The following is a 25106-nucleotide window of genomic DNA, read 5'->3' on the forward strand; positions in this document are numbered from 1 at the left end:
CTTTAATGCTGTCATAAAATTATATTCTTGAAGTCCATTGATTCTTTGGATGGCCAGAAGGAGCAAACTATGATTAGTAAGTTCATAGGTGCAACTGCAAAGTGCAAGTAAATGTACAAAGGTGGCAAACACTGCATTGTGTGAGCACAAAAGCTTCTAGACTATATGGAAGAAAATGTCAAGGTAGTAGCAATCCTTTGAAAGCTCCCAGCCCCCACATTCTCCTGAGACTTGCCCATAGGAAAAAATTACTAATGCTCAAGCAATATCAATAGCATTCTCATCAATCATTACTGGTCTTGTTCTCCATAATCACATAAACTGTTGAGCACGACGCAGTAATTCTTCCAGACAGACCTCCTTAGTCATGACAAGGTCATGGTATCAAATTCATGAGCATCAGTAAGGCAATCTATGTGTGTTTAAACATAATTACTTGCATCTGGCATCATGTCGATGGAACCCTTCCAACAACAGCTGCGCTTGCCTTGCATTTTAAAAGCCATTTCTTACATTAGAAATTCGGAATTCAGGAAAGTCATGTAAAATTATGAAGTCTTTGTACAAGTGCAAAAGCCTAAATAAGTGTCCTGTTTCAATCAGTAACTCATTTGTAAGCTACAGCTGACCTCACCTTTCTGTTTGACAAATAGCCCATGGTTTCATCAAGCTTTGGAAAACTAGAAATGCACAAGCATTGAATTTGATGAATAAATTAGCCCTCCCTATTAAGGAAATAAAATAATAAAAGGCATAATAACACAATGTCCAAATCGAACAATGTGAAGTCACTAATTAACAAGTGATTTTTATTAACACTTTTGGACCAGTAACACACGAAAAACAAAGAATTTGCAGTCATGTGTTAAATTTAAGTTAGGGTATATGCTGAGACTGATATAAACCACAACATGTTTTACTTGTGAACTGATCACTCTATAACTGTAATATTAAAATGGATGTACATTGGCCTGATTGGAGACCATTATGATCACTTGAAAATAGACACTGCCTCATCAAAAAGAAACTTGCCTGGAATTTCTGTGGGGGTTCTCTGGTGAAATATCAGTGGCTAACCTGGAGAAACAGGTAAAATGACCATTTATGCCATTTCTCCATGGATCTCCCACTGAAGTTTTGGTAAAAGATTGGAAGAAGTCAGTGGACAGTCAGGGCCCCTGTTCTTAAAACATGACTGTAAATTTCCAGCTTAGGCACTTAATTTCTAATATGTGCTCTCAGTGTGAAAATCTTCACATGCATATCAGACATTAAGGTGAATGCCCTCCATGATTTTAAGTCCAGTAATTTTAACAGATAGAAAATTGTGGGTGGCGCATGGCCAAATTCCTATATGTGCTTCAAGTGCACAAAGCTCTATGCCATAAAGGGATAAAGCTGAGAATTTACCCTATAATGTATTTTCATTATCAAACTTTGTATAGCTAAGTGTATATGCCAACGGCCATTTCTCTGTCTGGGACCTCTTTCAGTGCTGTTCTGCATTCAAGAGAGAAATGTTTGGAATAATCTACTAAGCAAATTAATGGAGACAATAACACTGCAGTTATTCAAAATGTACCACAGGAATGAGCTTTAATGGGTTAAATGATCTTTTCTCAGATAACTGGCTTCCTGAAGATAAGCCTTTGAATTTCCTCTCTTCTCACAGCAAAGCTTATAACCTTGACTTGGCACCTCTTCTCAACAGCATGGCTGAGAGTTGGCAAGCAACAATATAAAGAAATGGAACATTTGTTCCCCTTCCCAGAGTACACACAGTGCCCAAACTGAACATTATGTACTCAGAAATTCACAGTACAGGTTAGATACTTGTTAAAGTTCCCCCTATACAGTCTTTGTGGCCTGAAAATCTGTCATAACTTGATTTTTCAACATTAATGTGAATTCAATCTAATCTGTTGCAAAAAGAGATGAACCAAAACAGCGCCTTATTACAACAGAATATGCCAGAAGTTTGTGGTGTTCCTCCCTGTTGCTATTCTACTTATTTTCCACTATGTCATGAACTCCAGCTCCCTAATGGTCTGGTAGGTAAACGCACTGTACCAAGCCTTGCAGATCAGAAGGTCTCCAGTTCAATTCCCAAGTTAATCGATCTTAGGTGGCTCAGCAATTGGAAGACTACAAATGACTTCAGCTAACAGCAAGGTGGTGTTTGGGACAGTGGAAACCCAGTCAGGATTCCCACTCCTGGTTGTTATTAAATGAACCCTGCTGGAAAATAGATGTCAGGTAGGAATAGAATCAAGCTTGGCTGTGATGCCCTCCATGATTAAATAGGCTGCTAATATTTAGGGGTAATTTTTTGCCTTCACTACCTAAGCAGTAATCTGGTGAAGTGGACTGCCCACCCAATTTCCATTAGATTAAAACCAATGGAATGAAAATTGGATGCCTTCTACAACTGGGAGGCAATCCACTCTGCCAGGTGGTGAAGGCAAAAATTGACCACTTACTGTCTAGGTTAATTCATGAAAGTGACTACATGGGCAAGATACCAGAAGGCAAGTAGCTATGGAACTGTACCCCAGAAAGAGTCACCAATTCAGAAGAGGGTGGGAGAATTTTTTAAAAATTTGTTTGGGGCATGTGGAGGATGCTGCCAAGGTTGCATTTATTTCCCATCCCCAGTTGCCCTGAAGGTGGTGGTGAACTTTATGAACTGCTGCAGCTCTGTGCTGATGGAGCTAGGTAAAATATTCCATGATTTCCATTCAGCAGTAAAAGAAGAACTTGCATTTATACAGCACCTTTCAAATTCTCAGGACGTCCCAAATTGCTTCGCAGCCAATGAAGTACTTCTGAGGTGTAGTCACTGTTGTAATGTAGGAAAATGCAGCAGCCAATTTGCACACAGCAAGGTTCCACAAACAGCAGTGGGATTTTTGACTTCCGCCTAAAATGAGCGCAAAGTTGGTGGTGGGGCTGTGCTGCCCTCCTGAAGCCGGTATCAGGAGTCCTGAACCATATTTGGGTTAGGGCCTGATTTGAATGCAGCCAGCAAGTTGCGGGCACCAAACATGTTGTGCCAATTGGCAGGTTTCATTATGGAAAGAAGTGGACATGGTAATAGGTTGAATAATGCTGGAACACATATAGTATGTGAATATCTCTTATTTTAATATCTCATCTTTACATCTTACCCTAAAGACAGAACAAACTTGCATTTACACAACACCTTATCACATTTCCCAGCAACATCACAAATTACTTTTCAGTGCAGTCACTATTGTTTACTAGGCAAACACAGCAGCAGTTTTGCACACAGCAACGTTCCACAAACAGCAAAAAAAAGTTGGTTGAGGGAAGAATGTTGGCCAGGACTTCAGGATATCATGCTGCTGCTCTTTGAATAGTGAGATCTTTAACATTACCGGCCAATTAGCCATTCCATCACCAAGACCGTCTACTTCCACCTCCATAAAACATCGCCCGTCTCTGCCCCTGCCTCAGCTCATCTGCTGCTGAAACCCTCATCCATGCCTTTGTTACTTCTAGACTTGACTATTCCTATGCTCTCCTGGCCGGCCTCCCATCTTCCACCCTCCATAAACTTGAGCTCATCCAAAATTCTGCTGTCACTATTCTAACTCGCACCAAGTCCAGTTCTCCCGTCACCCCTGTGCTCACTGACCTACATTGGCTCCCGGTCCGGGAAGACCTCGATTTTAAAATTCTCATCCTTCTTTTCAAATCCCTCCATAGCCTCGCCCCTCCCCATCTCTGTAACCTCCTCCAGCCCTACAACCCTCCGAGATCTCTGCATGCCTCCATTTCTTGCACATCCCTGATTTTAATCACTCCACCACTGGCAGTCATGCCTTCAGCTGCCTCGGCCCCAAGTTCTAGAATTCCCTCCTTAAACCTCTACCTCTGTACTGCTCTCTCCTCCTTTAAGACGATCCCGAAAACCTACTTCCTTGACCAAGATCACCTGTCCTAATATCTCCTTATGTGGCTTGGAAAAGTTTGTCATGATTATACAATTTTGTTTGCAGGCAAATTTTAATTTTTTATTCTGTTAGTTTGTATTTTCTGACTGACTCAGAAGTTGTATTTGTTAAATATGAAGAACTACATCATTTAGAGCTACATTTATCCAGCAGTTTTCTAATAAATTCACAGATGGGGCAGTTTGCGAGGGATGCTGGGAATTTTTTAAATAGCTCTCTAGAGGGGAGAAAAATAGTATGCTGGTTAAAACAAAATTGGTCGCGGTGCTATAAGTGTTTTAAATGCTTTTATTAAATGTTCTCTGGTAGTGCTGTATCTTTAATGCATTTTTTGCTGTGCAGTAGACAAACAGCAGTGCTTTGGGTTATTTTAAATCTATTGATTTTACATAAAATCTTAAGGCAAATTACACTTGTGAATTCAGAAGGCAATAGAATATAAAGTACATTTGTAAATGTGAATGGAATGATTTTCAGGTGCATTACACTCCAGCGGAAGGAATGGACCCTTTTCCGATTTTCACCATTCACAGATCCTCATGCAAGGCCATATTGGCAGTGACCTGCTCCCAAGGCACTGCTGACTCCACGGTTAGCTAGCTGGTTAGCAGTTACGCTGGGATTGCACCCACCAGTGTCCTTCAGCACTGACCTGACAGTGTTTGTGGGGTCAGTAGGGGGGTACCTAATTTGCATGAGGCAGGTGAGTGCAAGCACTATAGCAAATGCATCTCTGGTGCTGACTTACCATAGGGAGGGAGGAGATCATGGTGTTTCCTGACCTCAGCCATATCCCCTTTGGTCCACTGTGTAAGGTGGCCAATCAAGATATTTTTAAAAGAAATTTACCATTCTTCAGGGCTGCTTGTTTTTTCTGGAGCAGTGTCCAGTGCCTACCCACCCCGTCCCGGTGGTGCCCACTTATGTCCATCTGAACACCAATATATCTCATCTCACTGGGTGTACCAGCCTCCAGTACTACTCCAGCTCCGGAAAGGACAACTCCTGGAGTAAGGACTCCCTTACAACAAATGCCTTGTAAAGGGTGGGTGGAGGCCAGAAAATCTCAGAACACTCAGACACACAGCTGAATGGGCCCCTGGCATGAGTTCTGCTGGTCTCCTACCAGAGTTACAGTGTGAGCCTGGCAGAGTCCCTGTAGGTTTTTAGGGCCCCCATCCAATATTCTCTTCCCCTTGCAGGAACATCTTTAGCTTCTCTGTGTGACTGTAGAAACGAAGTGGAATGAGACCTCTTCTCTCTACTCTGTAGAATTACGTGTAAGTATTCCAAATTACAACACAAGTTCTGCCCTGAAAAATGTGAATTGACCGATTTTAGAAAGTTGCTCATGCTCAACTTCTTAGTATCATTCATATTTTGTTTGGAACAACACATTACAAGAAAACCTGTGGTAAATTTAGCTACACATTAATAATTTCTATGATTAATTATTGATCTGTTCAACTTCCACCTTTTTTTTCCCAAATTTAATTTGTTGCACGCTCAGCTTAAATAGCTCTGATGGGCAATCCATATTGACCACACTTCTGTGAACACCAACCGTCAAGTTCTGTGATAGCTAATCTTGTTTACTGTAGTTCTTTTAAGTAAAAGTACACATCCACATTGCATCAAACTAATCAATCTAAAACCACTGCAGTGTTCCCTTTAGAGATTTGTGCCTTTTGCTAAAGATATATGCTTCACTGACTGGGAGATTTATTGGGTTCTCATCAATAATGCAGCCTCTCACTGTAACATTATAACAGAAAACAAGGCATCCAAAAAATCTCTCTAGATACAAAGTGGCTTTTAATTAATCAATTAATTGGTAGCATACATTCTTAGATCCATATTTATGCACCAATTGATAATTTTCTGCTATATAATTTTAAATTGTTTAATTATTGTTGGAAAAACATAACAGTATAGGAATAAATACTACTTGTGCACAAGATATATATAACTTCTCAGGACAGCTTAGATGGGATGAAAGGATGCTTCTTTCTACCACTGGAAGATTCATCGATTGGTTAAAAATGTACAATGTGATTTTATAGCAAGCTCATGTATACTGCAATAAATGTTATGGGGTAATTTTGCAATCCTAGCGAGGAGCTGAGCTCTCAGAGAGCGTGGGTTAGTGAATATGGGCCACAATGTTATAGCCCCATCTCTGACCCACTCTCCCTATGAGCATGGCTGCCCATTAGAATTGCATCATTTATGCTCCTCCTCCTGGCCCCACAAAAATCATTCAAAAAGCTTACCACTTCCATTTTTGGAGCAGCCTCCAGCGGTCCCTTTAAGGACCTCTGGATCGGGTGCGCTATGTTGCGTTTCACTGGGCAGATCACATGCATTGTCTGCACTTGGGCTTTCACTGTAATATACACCACTGGATTGAGTTGGAATGTGAACAGAGAGTCAAAATGGTTGCAGTACCAGGGAGGAAGGTATCTCCTTACAAGACCATCTTCAATTTTGAATGTGCGATTTTTATTCTTGTATCTCCAGATCAGACATTTTTGCAGGTTATTCTGCTGCTTGTGAAAGTCACAGCACCAATGACTTGAGGCCTTTATTTTGCTCTTGGAAATAATACTTTTTCTCCAGTTCATTTTTTGTAAAATTGAGCTCTCCCAATGGCTCAATGAATTTAAAAATGAGTAGTGAGCCATATGGATCAGGTTAGGTTTGACTATGTTGAGTTAGTTGATTTCAACTGGGGCAATGGTAGGTGCATTCCAATTAGTCATAGTACTCCTGGGATAGGGAGGAGAAAATTGGCAACGGTTAACTCTCCTGATTGCTCTGCAGTGACCCCTGCTGGAAGTGCATGTGTATGCCAGGCAAAGACAGGATAGGGCTAGCTCTGATTCCCCTCAAACAATGTCCTTGGAAATGTAACTGCAAAGAATTAGCACCCTCAGAAGATGAAGAGACAAAATTGTTAAGAAAAAAAATAATAATTTAAGTGAATTTAATGTGCACCTGCTGTCATAGCAGGCATGGAGAAATGGGCCTTTGCTTAGATATCATTGAGGGCTGGGAGGGTATTCTGGTTATTTTTTTTTGGCACAGACATAAGGGCAGACCAACTAAAAATTCTATTATACAAGTATAAAATAACCAGACATCTTAGTTGCCTGTATCTTTTGGGTGTTAGATTTATACTGGAGGGCTGCAGAATAGTTGACAAGCTCTCTCATGCTGCCGATTCATTAGTCCAATATTACTGGATGACTATTGCTAACTCAACAATATTTAATAAGGATCCTCAAAAGTGGCCAAGATAGCCAGATCGACACACAAGGAACTGGATGGAAAGTGAAAAACACAAGCTGATGAAGAGATAGACAGACACAGACAGATATCCCAAGGTTTAAATACTAATTTCAGGCACTCTAAGGGTTCCACTAAACACAACTCTTGCAACAGAATGTGATTGAACTCTGGGCTTTAATTGAGAAAACTTAAAAATAGATAACAGCAGGAAAACAAAAATATTGAAGTGTCCATTATTGCTGATTTTTTTTAATGCTCAAAGTAAGGATGTCACTGTTGGAGATTGGAAACTTTGTATTTTAGCACCTAATGACTCTGAAATGCCCATGGCAACCAAGTGCAGAGTAAAACTCCCTCTACCCTCTTGTAACAAAATGTGCCTTAACACCAACTTCAGCGGCCCCAATGCATCAGTGTAGATTTCTATTTCCCACACATAAGTGAGATCCTTGTCAATTTTGTGATAAATATGGTGCTTTTCCTTATGGACCTACAATATATACCCAGTAAGAAGCAGAATTTCATTTCACATAAGTACCTTCACAGCCAGCAAAGAAAAGAAGCTTTTAGCCCACTTTTCTGGGCTGAATTCAAACCCAAATCCCAGAGATGAAATGCCACTCAGCCATCTTGTTCATTTATTTCTAATTTGGGCAGGCATTCAAGCATGTAAATATAAACAAATGATGAAAAGGCATATGTTCAACTTAGTAAAGTGAACAGATTTTGAAAACTGGCAAATGTGATAAACATGAACACATCACTGTCAATTTGAGAATATGGCTCAACTGATATGTAATTTTCAGTTTAAAAAAAAAGTGAATACCACTGATTTCTTATGGCTGCCATAGTAAATCTATAATGAGAAAATGTACTTCAGTTACATGGGCTGAGGTGTTCAGAGCTAATAAGACCACGGAGCTGGAAGACATTTTTTTTGTCTACTGCTCACTTTTTTTTCTCCTCCAAATCTGCATGAATTTTCCCCTTCTCCAAAGTGTACTTTGAACAATGATACTGGACATCTGTTTACTCAAAACTATTAATTGTTTTCATTAAAGTAATGTTTTAGCTCTTTTTATTCTTCTTTAGCACAACAACGATCTTCATACTCAATCCCACGAGTTCAGTTGCTGCACAGTGCAATAAATAAAGATAGCTTATCGCAGAATATCTCCTGAATATTTTCTAATTTATATACCAGTCACACAGGTTACTAAGCCTTATGTTCATCAAAAAGGAATATTTTGCTATCAATCATTTTGTGCAGGGAAACTAATAATTATCTGAACTGCGCACCCAAGACCCTCTGTATAGTAACTTATTGCAATGTGCAGAGGCAGGAAGTAGGGGAATTATTAGAAAGATATATGGAAAATTGGAGGGACAGCCCAATTGGCTACTCTAAAATAATTCCTAGTTTTAAGAACAACATTGCCAGAAAGCTTGGGTGCAGAATATGCAACAGTCTCTCCAGCTAGGATGGAGTGTGCCATAGAAAGACTTAAGAAAAACATAAAAATAGAAAGGCTCTGAAATTACATTGCAGGATATTAATATACAAATGTTTAACAAATTCATCTGAAATTCCTCTCTCTGCTTTTTTTTAAAGCAGAGCAGTAACTCATTTAAAATGAGTACTCACTCTGCTAAAATAGCAGAAAGATGAATTTTACACAAACATGATAAACAGGGGAGATTTAATTAAGGTGTTCAAAATCATGAACGGTTTTGATAGAGTAAATAAGGAGAAACTATTTTTAGTGGTAGAAGGATCGATAACCAGAGGACACAGATTTAAGGTGAATGGCAAAAGAATCAGAGGCGAGATGAGGGGGCAATTTTTTTATGCAGTGAGTTGTTATGATCTGGAATGAACTGCCTAAAAGGGTGGTGGAAACAGATTCAATAATAACTTTCAAAAGGGATTTGGATAAATACTTGAAGGGGAAAAATTTGCAGGGCTATGGGGAAAGGGCAGAGGAGTGGAATTAATGGGATAGCTCTTTCAAAGAGCTGGCACAGGCACGATGGGTCCAATGGCCTCTTTCTGCGCTGTATCATTCTATGATTCATTCGTTATTTCACAGTGTAATTACAGGGCCCGAGTCTCACCCTCAAGAGGAAAAAAAAATCTGCAACCACAGGAGAGGGGGCAAAAGCCCGTTTTGAAAAACTGCCTGAATTACCTTAAGATATCGCAGCACAAGGCAGAGAGATATCAGCATTCCCCAGTTCTTCTGTTATATTTGCCATACTGGTTTCACAACTGTTTCAGGCTCAAATTTTGTGGAAGAGTTCTCACCAGTTATGCTGACAGGTCACAGTATTCTCAGGAATAGGAAGTGGATTCTCACAAAAAGTTTCACACAAACTTCATGACATCACAATACATGACAACCAGCCAGCAATGTACTTTAGCTGATAAATCTTTAAATCAGTGGAATGCAAATAGCACCAAATAAAGACAATTAAGCCTCTATAATCATGTGCAGCTGCATGGTGTAAAGTGTAAAAACTATCAATTAGACAAAGTACAAAATATATTTAAACATTCAAGAGTACCTAATATAATTAGGTACTCTTGAATGTAATTAATTGATAGTAATTAATTAATACTCATAGCATATGATGTCTGGAAGGACAGAATAAAAAATTGAGATTTGGGCATTTAAAAAAAATCATCCTGTAACTTCTACAGATGTCTACTGCACAAGAATGGTTTAGAGATGTTGAGTGATAGTTATCCAGCAAGACCTGATTCTGGTTCGAGACTAGCTTTTAGAGATGGTCTCTTTTTCAAGAACTCCCACAAGTTTGGAACAGTGATAAAGTTGTTGCAATACATGTTCGAGAAGAGTTTTAGGAAAATTGCATTACAACAATGCCACTAACTGTACTGTGTAGTTATGGAAATAATTACAGAAATAGTTGGAGCAAGACATTAACCTATTGTTCTGGGGACACAGCATCAGAACTGTTACTGGCAGGATGTATGGTGCTGCTAAGAGTCCCTTTTTTGATATGAAAGATGCTAACGGCACTGGTGAAGGACAATATGGTGCTGGGTAGGAACCACTTACACCCCTCCACAATGAGAAAGACAACAGTTTCCATTCAACTAGCAGTCTTCCCACCACATCAGTGCAAAGAACTAGCATCACATTCATTGTCACATTCTTTCATCTCTCTCTCTTTGAAGAACTTTGTAATAAAGTTTTATTGTCTTTAACACCTTGTCATGGTTTAACATGTTATTTTAACTACTATACTAGCATTTCCAAATATTACTTTATTGTACCATGGCATATTAAGCACCAATAAATATGTCTAGTAATTCAATAATATATTTTATTCTCTGCAGTTAATAGCAAACGTGGCAACACATTACACAATCTGGCTTTTGTATTTCTGGTTACTACAAATGTCAATATGTGGTTATCCCAGTTGTTATTTGGTGGCATTTTCTTCCAGTGAAATAAAATGATAATGGCCTGCTGAAGCAGCTGAATTAGAATATGTTTGCCTAATTGTTTTCCAGACGCTGCAAGAATACTGGGATGGGTAAACCACTAAACTTTGTAAGGAAAATTTATCAAAGGGAACCAAAGAAATCCTTAACAGCTGTTCCAATTACAGGCTTGAAATTATTTCCCACTGAAAGTGTGATTTATTTTTTAACTCACTGCTTTGTAATTCTTCAATGTTTATTTTAAGCTTTTAATCTTTGATTCTTGATGTTTCAAACATCTCAACTTCACTCTAACTAGCTTTTTAGCAGTAGAAACATGAGAATAAGTTATTCCATACATTAAGGTCCATTCTGCCTGTCCTATGCATTCAGCTGCAAAATGTAATGACCAACACTTACAAAGCTTCAATGCACCTGCAATTCCACTGCATGCTTCACATTAACCAATGAAAGGACAGTCAGTCCAAGGCCAATAAAATGTCAGTCAAAAAAAGGGATATAAAATTAGGTAGTACAAATACAAGGCAGAATAGTCACTAAATGGGTCTGCTTCAATGAATTCTGTACTAAATAGGGTTATCACACGGCAAAATTTAGCAGTACAATAATGCTGACTGAAAGAAAAGCTTGACAATTGCAGCTGCCCTATTGCTCAGGGCAAAATAAATGAATTTTCCAGCAATTACTTTTTTGTATTTGCTTATCGAATTGGTGCAATTCAGCATTTTAAACCTTTGAATGTTATAATTCTCCCTCTTCACCCCCACACAATTTTCATTGATTTATCTAGACAAGGTAATTAGTAGAATCTATAGGTTTTTACATGACACAATTTTGTTTCCAAAAGAACTAGGTAGTTTGGAGAAGGAACTAGGAAAGTTGTACAGGAATTGGCAAATGTATCTGAATATTGGAAATTAAAGATTATGCAAATTGGATCATTACCAGTTATGAATGTACAATGGAGAGGGGGAAGGGAAGAAAAGGATTACTACAACTGACAGGTAAATGAGGACACGTCTGTGTAATGAAGCAATTAAGAAGGTGAATAAAAGATATGATCCCACGCTGCTGGCAAGTAAGGCTATGCCACAGCCGCAGTAATTTGTAAGATAATCCCTATAAATTGCGCTCTTTGCGAACTAAAAGCAGTGACGATGGCCTCAGAGCTTTAGTGTGCTACTACCACTTTTGGATTGATGTGCATATAAAATTACTTTTCACTGATATGGAGGGATATAGAGGGATATGGGCCAAGTGCAGGCAATTGGGACTAGCTTAGTGGTATAAACTGGGCGACATGGACATGTTGGGCTGAAGGGCCTGTTTCCATGTTGTAAACTTCTATGATTCTATGATGCAAAAATGGCAGATCGACTTTAGACCACATTTGGAATGTTGTACCCAGTTTTGGTCAGTGTACTTATACGCAGATATAAGCACTGATTTTCTGAACGTATGTTGCTGGTGTGGAGTTTTGCCTGCTGGGAGCACATATTGGAAAATTGCAGGTGTGCTTGCAGCAATTTTCCATTCATTTAATGACCCTATAATGTGAATGAATTGGAAAGAATGGAGAAAAGAGAAAAAAAGATCATCACTAAATGCTTCAAGGATGGATTTAATGAGTTGAGATAATTCTCCTTTCAGAAGGTTAAGTGGTGTATATAATACAGCATTTAAAATATTCAGAAGAACTAATAAAATAGAAATGTGCAAATACTTCATGCAGCATAGAACATGAGGGCATAATAGCGAGATTTGGAAGAAATGGATATTAGTTGTAATACTTTCTCTCTGAGGGGAGTAGATTTAAGTACATGACATAGACTGTCACCTAATGTGGTTAACACAATAAAGGTAGGCTGATTTAAAAAGGAATTAAGAACGTAAAAGCATTGGACATCAGAAGTGAATCTTCTAGCTGCAGGGATATGGCTGACGCATATTTCATCCCTAAGGGCACGACAGTAAAGTCATATAATGCAGTGGGGACACACTTGCGTTTGGTGCTTAAATGTCCTTTGGTCAGGTTGAGAGTTGTGAGGTACGTAGAAAAACCTTGCTTCATAAGGATTGCTGCTGTGTGAGACATGGAGAATGCATGAGTTGCCATTTGGTTATTTTATTTCCTGTAATCTGCACAGAAGCATGCAAACATATCCTTCTTAGGACTGACTATTGTGGGAAACTCTTCAAAGGACATATTACCCACAAAACTAGCATCTCCTGTACTGTTCTGTGTTCCTGTAAGGTACTCAGTAGGGTTGCTGATGCACAAGTCGTGATGCCGCTCTCTATCCTGTGAAGGAACAGCTACACATAATTGACTTTGCTTGAAAACAATGGCTGAAAGTTGTGCATTAACTCTGCTGGTTCTGTTTAGATGATAGCTATTTAACTAAATCAATTCTGCCACTGAGAAATTCTATTTACTCATAGCTTAGTAATTTATATCATCTTTCTCCTGGGCAGACAACAACAACAAATAATAACTTGCATTTGTATAGCACCTTTTAATGTAGATAAACATCCTAAAGTGCTTCACGGATGCACAATGAAATAAAAATTTCTAGCTAAAGAAGGAGATATTCGGAGGGGTGACTTAAAAACTTGGTCAAAGGGGTGGGTTTTAAGGAGGTCTTAAATGAATGGAAGGAGGTGGAGAGGTAAAAAGGTTTAGGGAGAAAATTCAGGAGCGTAGAGGCCTAGACGACTGAAGGCACACCTGCCAATAGTGGGGCGAAGAGAGTGGAGGAGGCGCAAGAGGCTATAGTTGTTTGAATGCAGAGTTCTTGGAGGATTGTAGGGCTGGAGAAGGTTACAGAGATAGGGAACGGCGATGCCCTTAAGGGATTTAAACACAAGGAGAACTTTAAATTTGAGGCACTGGAGGACCGGGAGCCAATGTAGGTCAGTGAGAACAGGCATGATGGGTGAACAAGACTTGATGCAGGATGGGATACGGGCATCAAAATTTTAGATGAACTGAAGTTTACGGAGGGTGGAAGATGGGAGGTATGGCCAGGAGAGCATTGGAATAATCAAGTCTGGAGGTGACAAAGGCATGGATGAGGGTTTCAGCAGCAAATGGGCTGAGGCAGGGGTGGAGATGAGTGATGTTACGGAGGTGGAAGTAGGCAGTTTTTGTGATGGAGAGGATATAGTGTTGGAAGCTCAGCACAGGATCAAATAGGACGTTGAGGTTGCAAAGATAGTTTTGGTCTTCCCAATGGTTAACTGGAGAAAATTGCAGCTCATCCAGAAATAGATATCAAACAAGTAGTCTGACAACACAGAGGCAGTGGAGGGGTCGAGGGAGGCGGTGGAGAGGTATAGCTGGGTATCGTCAGCGTCCACATGTAACCTGATGTCGGCAAGGGGCAGCATATAGTTGAGGAAGAGGAGGCGGCCAAGGATTGATCCTTGCAGGACTCCAGATGTAATGGTGCAGTGACGCAAGGAGAAGCCTCTCTGGATGTACTGCTGGTATAGTGCTGTATATACACTGGCTATAACTGGATAGGTATGATTGGAACCAAATGAGGACAGTCCCATTGAGTTGGAGGAGGATGTTGTGGTCGACCACGTCAAAGGATGCAAAGACATTGAGGAGGACGAGACGGGATACTGGACCATGGTCACAGAGGATGTCATTTGTAAATTTGATTAGGGTTGTTTCAGTGCTGTGGCAGGGGCAGAAACCTGTTTGGAGAAATTCAAACATGGAGTTGCAGGAAAGATGGGCACGGATTTGGAAGCCATGTTCAACGATTTGGAAAGGGAGGTTGGGGATGGGGTGTTAGATGGCAAGGACAGAGGAATCGAGGGTGAGGTTTTTGAGGAAGGGATGATGACGGAGGTATTAAAAGGGAGGTGGACAGTATCAGAGAAAAGGGAACCAGTTACAATGTCAGCTAGTATGGGGGCCAGGATGGGAAGTTGGGTGGTCAGCATTTTAGTGGAATGGGGTCAAGGGAGCAGGAAGTGGGTCTCATTGGCAAGATGAGCTTGGAGAGGGCATGAGGAAAGATAGGAGAGAAACTAGAGAAAGACATAGGTTCAGGGCTAGGCCAGGGATAAGCTTTGGGAAAGTTTAGCTTGGTAGACAAGGGGAACGGAGGATGCGGTAGCGACAACTTAATGGGTTGGCTCAATCATAGTGACAAAGAAATCTATGACCTCCTCATACTTGTTGTTGGAGGTGAACGTGGAGGGGGCAAGGGAGAGGGGTTTAGGGAAAAGAAGCTGGAGGTTATTTTTGCTGTCCAGGATGATCCTGGAGTAGTGAGTGTTTTTGACACAGGACAGCAGCACCCGATAGTGCTAGATGTGGCCCAGCCAGATTTGGATGGCTAAACCAAATATGCTCAATTCTTCACCCCTTAGACATGAGGGAGAAAAAATGGGGACTATACCAGGGTGAAAAACGAGGGTAAGAGAGAGCAAGGGTTTTACTAGGGACAAGGGCATGAAAGGTGGAGGTGAGGGAGTGGTTTAATTCAACAGTATGCAGACAGGATGGAAATCCATGTGTCTTTAACATGTTAAAATGGTAAATGCAATATTTCTGCCACTGAAGCAGTGGGGGTGATTTTAGGAGGCAATTGCGGGTATGCTGGGGGCACCGAAAATCGCGGAAATCCCATTCGGGTTTGGAAGCCGGCTCCACCCCGCCGACTTCCGAGTTTCCCAGGGACCCACCTGTGTGCGCGCGGGCAACCCGTAAATGGAAGTACCGCCGGCAATTAAAGCTGGCGGGATGACAGTTAAAGAGCCAAATGTACCTCATTGAGGTACTTAAGCCACTTTACCTGTGACAGATTAAATACTTAGAAAGATTTTTAACTCATCTGGGTGGCTTGCCCACCGCTTCTGATTCACGCCTGGTTTGGGCTGGATCAGGCAAAAAGAAACTAAATAAATTAAATAAAAAACCATGGAAGAAAGTGAAAACACTTAATGACCCTACCTTTGAAACCTGCTCTGATGTCCGATGTCTCCCGCTCCGATGTCACCCTCTTCACCCCCCACCTCGATGTCCCCTTCTTCACCCCCGATGTCCCTCTCTTCACCCCCCGATGTCCCCCTCTTCAACCCCCGATCTTCCCCCAATGTCCTCCCGATCTTTCCCTCTCTCCCCCTGATCTTCCCCTCTCCCCCTCCCCGGTCTTCCAGTCCAGCGCCAGATCTTCCATTCTCCCCCCCACCCCGGTCTTCCGTTCCAGCGCCGGATGATGATTCGCTCTCTCTCTTTCTCGCCCCCCCTCCCACCGCTTTCGCGTTGCAGCTCCGGACGGCAGCCAGCCTGTCAATCAGGCTAGCTGCCGGGCGCGAAACCCGGAGGGGACGTCAATCACTATCAATGAACGTGCGATCGTGTCAGAAACAGTAAGTTTTGTTCATGCGGGTTTGCCACGTGCACCTTCACCTCTCCGCTGCCATTCCGCCACCATTGTAAAATCAAGCCCAGTATCTCAATCACATAACTCATTTCATCACATTTGTCTACCATAGTATGAAGGTCCTTCAATTTTTGTTGTTTCATAGACAGTAGAAATAGCACTCTGCATCTTATCTGGCGCTTTTGGATCCATATGTTATAGCAAATTTTGATTCCAGTTCCTAATCTCAACTATGCTCCCATGCTGAATTGGTGGATAAAGGCCAGATGCTTCTTCAGAAAGTAAGGCGAAAAACCGAATGCCCAGTTACCTCATGCCATGTTCATCTTCTTGGCCAACGATGATGTATGGTTTAAGAAGACAATGAGAGATTTTCTACTGCTTCCTGTTGATTGCCTGCCCAGAACTGTGTGGGGGACAGAAATTAACTTGCCAGCACGGTTTCCAACCCAATGGGAGTTAAAATCCAGGCCGTAGTCTTTTTTTAAACTCAGCACAAAATCTCATACAAAATTAAAGTTCTTCTATGTAAATATGGTCTTTAAATTCAATTCTTCCTCATTGCTAAGAATTAGAAAATGTGAATAATATCCTGAAGCTAACTGTAGGCTGTGATGAAGAAATTGCAGAAAGCCAAAACAATTCCATTATATGTAATACTTTTCTTTTTTTGACCAGATTACTGTACAAAAAATGATGAAAACGTTTTTGGCAATACCAACACCTGTTGTGTAACACCTGTTGACTCTGCTTCACTTCAGGCAATAGGGGTTCTGAGACACAATAACACCTAATAGTTCCATATCAATTTTATTTACCTACCTTAGTTGTAAGGTGAAAACAGCATGAAATGTGCAATGTTACATTCCACATGTTTTTTAAAGAAATGTGGAAAGTATTGTTGAAAATATTCTAATTACAGTCATTGTGCCACTCAAAAAAATGTATCTATTATTTTATAGGAATATTTTCAGAGGTGATTTCTGAAATAAGAAAAAAAACTAAGCCAGTTTAAATCAGTCCTGCTAAAGGAATAAGATGAACTGAAACTAATTAATCATTTACATTCCAGGAGTGCTCACAAGGAGCTCAGGTCAGAGGTAAGACAACAATAATGTAGCCCCAATGCTCTGGCTCTGGCCAAGTCCTGAAGGACATAGCTGCCAGACTGGGCTCGCGGCAGATGGTGAGATAACCAACACGAGGGAATAAACTACTTGACTTCATCCTCACCAATCTATCTGTCGCAGATGCTTTTGTCCATGATAGCATTGGCAGAAGTGATCATCGCACAGTCCTCGTGGAGACCTCTTAGCATCATAGAATCATACAATGACACAGCACATCGTGCCTGTGCCGGCTCTTTGAAAGAGCTATCCCAATTAATCCCACTACCCGCTCTTTCCCCACAGCCCTGCAAATTTTTCCACTTCAAGTATTTATCCAATTCCATTTTGAAAGTTGTTACTGAATTTGCTTCCACCGCCCTTTCGGGCAGTGCATTCCTGATCATCATAACTCGCTGTGTAAAAAAATGTTTCCTCATGTCGCCTCTGGTTCTTTTGCCAATTACACAGAGGACAGCCTCTATCATGTTGTGTGGCAATACCACCATGCAAAGTGGGATAGATTAAGAACAGATCTAGCAGCTCAAAATTGGGCACCATTGTCGTGCGGTGGGACATCAGCAGCAGCAGAATTGTTTACCACCACAATCTGTAGCCTCATGGCTTGACATATTCCCTCACTTCTCAAGCCAGATGACCAAGTTTGGCTCATTGTAGAGTGTAGAGTAGTATTTCGGAAGCAGAACCAGGCACACCTGAAAATGAGGTGCCAACCTGGTGAAGCTACAACACAGGACTGCATGCATGGTAAACAGCATGCTATAGATAGTTAAGTGTGCACTGACACAGGTTTTAGCTTCTTGGAAACCCCAACAATTTTCTTCATCTTGAAACATGCAGTAGTTTTACAACAATCTAAGTTGCCTGACCCTTCTGATCTTCACAGAGTGGCAAGACTCAAATTCCAACAACCAGGCAGGCAGTAATGTAAATACAGCTTCCATTAAACCTTCAGCTTTCATGGCCAGGGAAGATTCAGATTAGAATGCTTTTTCCTCTTATAGAAGGGTAACACCACTACAAAATGAAAGCTTCAAAGTACCTTATGGGGGGATCAGAAGGGTAACAGCTACTAACGTGCGTAGACCTTCACCTTCTCCCTTAGATCAGCTTTTCTGCTACAGTTAGGATTCCTCAGTGGTCGGTGCAGCTAAGCAGCGGCCGCCAACAAAAAATGTAAGTAAAGTTTGATGTCCAGCCAGCAGCAGCAGGACTACTACTCCCGGTTCCATAGCACTCCTGAGGGCCACTGCCGGGGCTTGATTGGCCTCCTTCCCATTGTCCTTCTCTGCCTCCTGGGGCTTAGTGGACGGCCGCTGCTGGTGAGGCCCGAAATTGATTCCCTTGAATTGGCCAAGCTGCTTCTGGAGGCAGAACAGGCGCTGGCAGCTCACCCAGTTTGGGCGTGTGCTGCATTCGAAAATGGGCCATAACCAATTTCTACCCCATTGTCTTTAAATATTTCCCAAGTCCCAAATTTCTCACTTTTTGCCATTGCTCTTGCACTTCACAGACTGGACTTAGGACTCTGGGAATTTTTCCCACCTGTCTCTGTAGTTAATGTTAGTTTTGTCTCCATTTTCAGAGTTTCAGACAGTTCAGCTGCTCTCTTTGCACTCACAACAATTGTGTTGGTGATATAAAAAATCACCATTTTGTAATCGGGTAATATTGGGCTTCATTTTAGCACCCGCTATCGGGTGCATTCCTGGCAGGGGGGCTCGGAAAATCGGGGAATCCTGGAGCGGGTCCGGAGCCCGGCTCCAACCCGCCCACTTCCGGGTTCCCCACAGATGCGCCGGCGTGTGCGCGCAGCCCCCGCATGTGGGACTCCCGCAGGCAATTAAAGCCAGCAGGGTGCCACTTAAAAGTATTTACTTTGCTATTTCAGGTCATTAACTGACCTGATTAGGGGAATATGTGAGGAGGGGTGGGATTTTATAGACAACTGGGACTGTTTCCCATACTGGGGGAAACACTCCCAGTTCAAATGGACGTGTTGCAGCTGTAAGCCTGTGGCAGCTGCAAAGGTCCATTTGACAGGTGTAGGGGGGAGACCCTCACTCATTGCAGGAGGCCACTTTGTCACTTGGGACAAAGTTTGGCCTCCACCACCCTCCTCCTGTCAAGAAAATTCACCAACTTGCACACTTACCCCGGGGTCCAGAGACATGTCCCGACTTTGCGGACCCCCTCAGATGTACATCTTCCGGATGGGGGCTGCCGTAGCTGCAGTCATGACCTCCTCGGAGGGCGAACAGCATCACCAGCCTCACCAGCCTCGCTGGCCACGCCGTCCACCTCTGACACGTGGAGCTCCACAACAGAGTGTTGTGACACATCCACCTGCACAGCAGGAGGGAGGGCAACCGCAGAGAGAGATGCGTCGCAGAGGGTACTACCCTCGCCACAGGGTCCACAGACCGAGGGTCAGCTTCCTGGACCTCTCTGAGCAGCAGTGCACACGGAGGCTCAGAGTCACTCGACATGTAGTCATGGACATCTGCAGCCTCCTTCATGCCGAGCTGCTCCCGGTTGGCCCGAGCACCATCTTCTTACCTGTCGCTGTCAAAGTCACCACTGCCCTCAACAACTTCTCCTCCGCATCCTTCCAGGGTGCCACCGGGGACATCACCGACGTCTCTCAGTCGTCTGCACAAAAGAGCCCTGCAAATACACCTACACCACTCTGCAGTGACACAATGGGTGTCATCAGTTGTGGGTCTTCATTGTGATCCTCAGGAAAGGGCATTATTGCACAAACCAGACAAGATTCGCAAAGACGTGGCAGTAGTGGTGCCAATATAATACGTAATGTGAGTTGGTCAGAAATCAAATATAAGTAAAAACCATGACAAACCCTCAAACACCCTTGTGCATCCCCTTCATGCTCACGACACGTTTGCCTTACGCTGCCTACTGCACATATGTGATGCATGCCCTGTGGCTGCAGCACAGGTAGTGGCAGGTTGAGTGAGGCTGACTGTGAAAGAGATGCACGAGAGGGTGAGTATGAGATAGAGCCATGAGATTGTATGAGGATTGGGTTGAGTGGTAGTGGCGGGATGAGTACTGGTGAGGTGAGTAAGTGCAGGTAAGATGAGGGTGAGGTTTGATTGGTTATGAGGGGTGATGTGACAGAGTAGTGTTGGCAGTGCAGAAGGAGATGTGGGATGGGGGCGGTGATGTGGCAGATGGAGTGTAGGGGAATGAGTAAGTGTACTCACTTTGGCTGACCTACTGAGGTCATTGAAGCGCCTCCTGCACTGTATGCAGGTGGGCGATATGTTGGTGGTGCAGGTGACCTCCTCTGCCACCTCGAGCCAGGCCTTCCTGGTGGCAGAGGCAGGCCGCTTCCTCCCGGCCGCCGGGGGGAAGATCTCTGCCCTCCCCCTCCTCCTCACCCCATCTAATGATACCTGGAGTGAGGCATCATTAAACTGGGAGCAACCTTCCCCCTGGGCTGCTCCATGCTGTAATTTTTGCTATTTGTTGCAGCATCTGTCAGTGGAGGACTGCCCCTTTAAATACAGCTCCTCCAGCTGACAGACCTTACTGTGCATGCGCAGTCCGCCCGACGCGCAGATCAGCAGTGGGGAACCCGGAAGACCAGGTAAGTGGATCCAATTAGGCTGCAATCGTGCGGGGGGCAGACTGATTTCACCGGGCGCATTACCCACGCGCCCAATAGCCCCCCCGCCGCGAACCCGCAGCCCTGGTAACATCGAGCCCATTATGGTTCCTGTGCGTCTGTAGCTGGTTTCTTTATCTTAGATGCCTTAATTTTTTCAGCTTTTATATTTGCCCTATCAAATGTTTCAATACCAATTGCATTTTAACGTTTTAAAATTTACAAGTAAATTGCTCATGTAATTGCCCACGGTCTGTTGATGGATATCAGGTTTTTCTTAAATACATGTTTGCAATGGAATCGGGAGAGACACTTCAGAAAATCACTCCACAAAGCCACCTAATGGCCAGAACTTGAAATTATATCGTGACAGTTGACGTAGCAATATTTAATCAGAAGTGATGACATAGCAATTGACACTGATAATTTTTGACAGAAACGTGAGACCAAAAATTGTGACAATAGGAAGAAAAGTTTGTAGACAAAAAGTATGTACCCTAAGCAGGATTTTTAATATGTAGATATTGTTTGATGAATATTGTGCTCTAACTGCTGGAGAATGCACAAAGGTTAAGCTCATGTTTTTATAATGAAGTTAATACTGTTTCTCAGAACAGTGGAATCTATAAAGTAATTGATAAATAATCCATTCACATCACACACAGATACATGCTGGCTACAGTTAGCCACTACATATAATTCTCCACAACAGCTGCTCACTTTTGTGACAATGAGATTTCCTTATTTTTGTAGCCAATTATATAGCAGATTTCTGTTTATTTCACTGGTAAGCAATTTTGTTGTACAGTTTAGGGAATCTATTACTTAATGTTGACAGTAATATGAACTGTACTAAACACACAATGCAAACTGAAAGAAATATTAGAAAACAGTATTAAATGGAAAAGAACATGTAGAAAAATGACAAATTATTTGTTTTGGATTATTGAATATTTATGTCAGAACAGTTATTATGCTATTCCTGACAACAGGAGGCTAGTCATAAATAAAATGTACACAATGTAGTGGCCTCTGCTAGAATAACTGATTTACAAGGTTCAATAAGTTTTTTTGGATGACTGAGGAGAGCTTCAAATAGTTCTGAAGAGAACTTGAAGTCATGACAAGTTTGTGTATTGGCTAAACCAAAGTTAGAGGAGCTATCCTGTGTAATAATCACGGGCCACATCCTTGAAAGCAATCAGTGCAGCCAGGAAAAAAACAGACACCCAACCAGGAAGGAAGCAGTGCTGGATCTAGTTCTGGGGAATGAAGTGGGGCAGGTGGAGCAGATTTCAGCGAGGGAGCATTTGGAGCACAGTGATCAAAATATCATTAGGTTTAGAATAGTTATGGAAAAGGACAAGGAAGATTAAATGTGAAAATGCTTAACTGGAGGAGGGCAATTTTCAGTGAGTTAATAAGGGATCTTGTCCAGGTGAATTGTAATCAAAAATTGGTAGGCAAAACAGAAATTGAACAATGGGAGGCCTTCAAAGAGGGATTGGAAGGAATCAAACATGGAATTGTGGGAAAGATGGGCATGGATTTAGAAGGGGACAATACATTCCAGGACTTTGGAGAGGAAAGGGAGGGTGGAGAAGGGGCAGTAGTTTGCAAGGACAGAGGGATCAAGGGTGTTTTTTTTGCAGAGGGGGGTGATGATGGCAGATTTGAAGGGGAGGGGGACACTACCTGAGGAGAGGGAACCGTTAACAATATCAGCTAACATGGGGGCCAGGAAGGGAAGTTGGGTGGTCAGTAGTTTGGTGGAAATAGGGTCGAGGGAGCAGGAGGTAGGTATCATGGTCAAGATGAGCTCGGAGAGGGCATCAGGGGAGATAGGAGAGAAACTAGAGGAAGATGCGAATTCAGGGCTAGGGCAGGGGGGACCTTAGGGGAAGTTTGGCTTGGTGGGCTAGGGGAAGGGAGGGAAGCAGCAGAGGCAGCTGAATGGATGGTTTCAATCTTATTGACAAAGAAGTCCATGAGCTTCTTGCACTTTTCGTTGAAGGTGACGGTGGAGGGGGCAGAGGAGAGAGGTTTCAGAAGATCGTTTGTAGTGGCGAAGAGAAACTGGAGGTTATCTTTGCATTGAGGTTGAAATCACCGAAGATGAGAAGTCGCTCGTTGCAAAGGCTGATGGAGGAAAGCAGTGAAGATAACTCGGTGAGAAACATGGTGGGCGGTAGAGAACGGGGATTTTAAAAGAAAGGTGAGAGGGGTAGGGACTAAAAGCAGAGAGTAGAGCTGAACGGTTGTTTTTCAGACTGGAGGGAAGTATATAGTGGTGTTGCCCAGGGGTCAGTATTAGGACCACTACTCCTTTTGATATATATTAATGACCTGGACTTGGGCATACTGGGCATAATTTCAAAGTTTGCAGATGGCACGAAACTCGGAAATGTAGTAAACAATGTGGAGGATAGTAACAGACCTCAGGAGGTCATAGTCAGACTAGTGAAATGGGCATGGCAGATGAAATTTAACACAGAGAAGTGTGAAGTGATGCATTTTGATAGGAACGATGAGGAGAAGCAATATAAACTAAATGGTACAATTTTAAAGGGGGTGCGGGAACAGAGACACCTGGGGGTGCACATACACAAATCTTTGAAGGTGGCAGGACAAGTTGAGAAGGCTGTTAAAAAAAAGCATATGGGGTCCTGGGCTTTATTAATAGAGGCATAGAGTACAGAAGCAAGAAAGTTATGTTAAACCTTTATAAAACACTGGTTAGCTGGAGTACTGTGTTCAATTCTGGGCACCACAGGATGTCAAGGCCTTAGAGAAAGTGCAAAAGAGATTTACTAGAATGGTGCCAGGGATGAGGGACTTCAGTTATATGGAGAGTCTGGAGAAGCTGGGGTTGTTCTTCTTAGAACAGAGAAGGTTAAGGGGAGATTTGATAGGGATGATCAAAATCATGAATGGTTTTGACAGAGTAACTCAGGAGAAACTGTTTCCAGTGGCAGAAGAGTCAGTAACCAGAGGACACAGATTTAAGGTGATTGGCAAAAGAGCAAGAGACGACACGAGGAAACATTTTTTTACGCAGCAAGTTGTAATGATCTGGAACGCACAGACTGAAAAGGGTGGTGGAAGCAGATTCAATAGTAACTTTCAAAAGGGAATTGGATAAATACTTGAAGGGAAAAAATTTACAGGGCTATGGGGAAAGAGCAGGGGAATGGGACTAATTGAATAGCTCTTTCAAAGAGCCGGCACAGGCACGATGGGCCGAATAGCTTTCTCTTCACACGATTCCCACTGCGAGTTAAAATCGGGACTAATGTTTACGACAGCTTCCATATTCCAACATGTGTTTAAGATGGTGAACAAACTGCTGAAGAGCAATTGTGATATGTTTCTTCTTTCAGAATGAGGCAACTGACTTATGTAAGCCCTGCTAAACCACAAATAAGAACATTTGCCTGACTGAAGTAGTGCAGAGTGTCTACAGCTGCCGCACAGAGAGGTTTACATTTGCTTCATTTAAATATTTTCTTGATTTAATCAGAAGTAAATTACTAGTAATAACATTTTTTTTCTGCTTTCTTTGCTCCTAAATGTTAAATCTCTTGAGAGTACAAAGTAGTTGCTGTAATTTTTCCAACACTCCACAGTGAATGAAGCAGCAGCTGAAATATTTTGAAAATTAAGGCTGTCATCTTCAGATTTTATTAGTGCGAGATACTTACCTTCAGAGATTCTAATCAAGTAATAATTCACTTAACTGCAATTCACAGATGAATATGGAACAGCGTGAGTCACTTATATCATGTGTTAACAGAAACAATGCACAATGTTAATATATTATTTTGCAAAATATAAACACCAACCTCTGTTATCAAATTTCCTGCACACAAAAGTAAATTCCCTTCTATAAAGCTTTACACTGTTTCATAATCATATGATAACTTGCACAGATACCAATCTGTGAATGAATGGTTCTAAATTAACTTTCCTTCCAACCACTTTTCTTCTGGTTCAAATAGCTCTTACAGATATTCATTCCAATTAAACTGCCATGTCTATTGGCTCAGACAATATAAAAATGTATTCAGCTTTCACGTGTAGATGGTCTATCAATGCTGATAACAAAACAGTCATGGAAATTTTGAATAAAAATGTCTACAGATATAAAGCTGATAACAATACGTGAAATACTATATTGGAATTTAAAAAAATATATTTTACATT

General features: G+C 42.0%; 1 protein-coding gene across 2 annotated transcripts in view; it reads right to left on the reverse strand.

Moving 5' to 3' along the window:
- The window catches only part of kcnd2 (potassium voltage-gated channel, Shal-related subfamily, member 2), a 378413-nt gene that overhangs the window by 212484 nt on the left and 140823 nt on the right, over positions 1–25106 (reverse strand). The gene's annotated exons all lie outside the window — the stretch shown is intronic.

The sequence above is a fragment of the Heptranchias perlo genome, chromosome 18 (assembly GCF_035084215.1).
Source record: "Heptranchias perlo isolate sHepPer1 chromosome 18, sHepPer1.hap1, whole genome shotgun sequence".
Lineage (NCBI taxonomy): Eukaryota > Metazoa > Chordata > Chondrichthyes > Hexanchiformes > Hexanchidae > Heptranchias > Heptranchias perlo.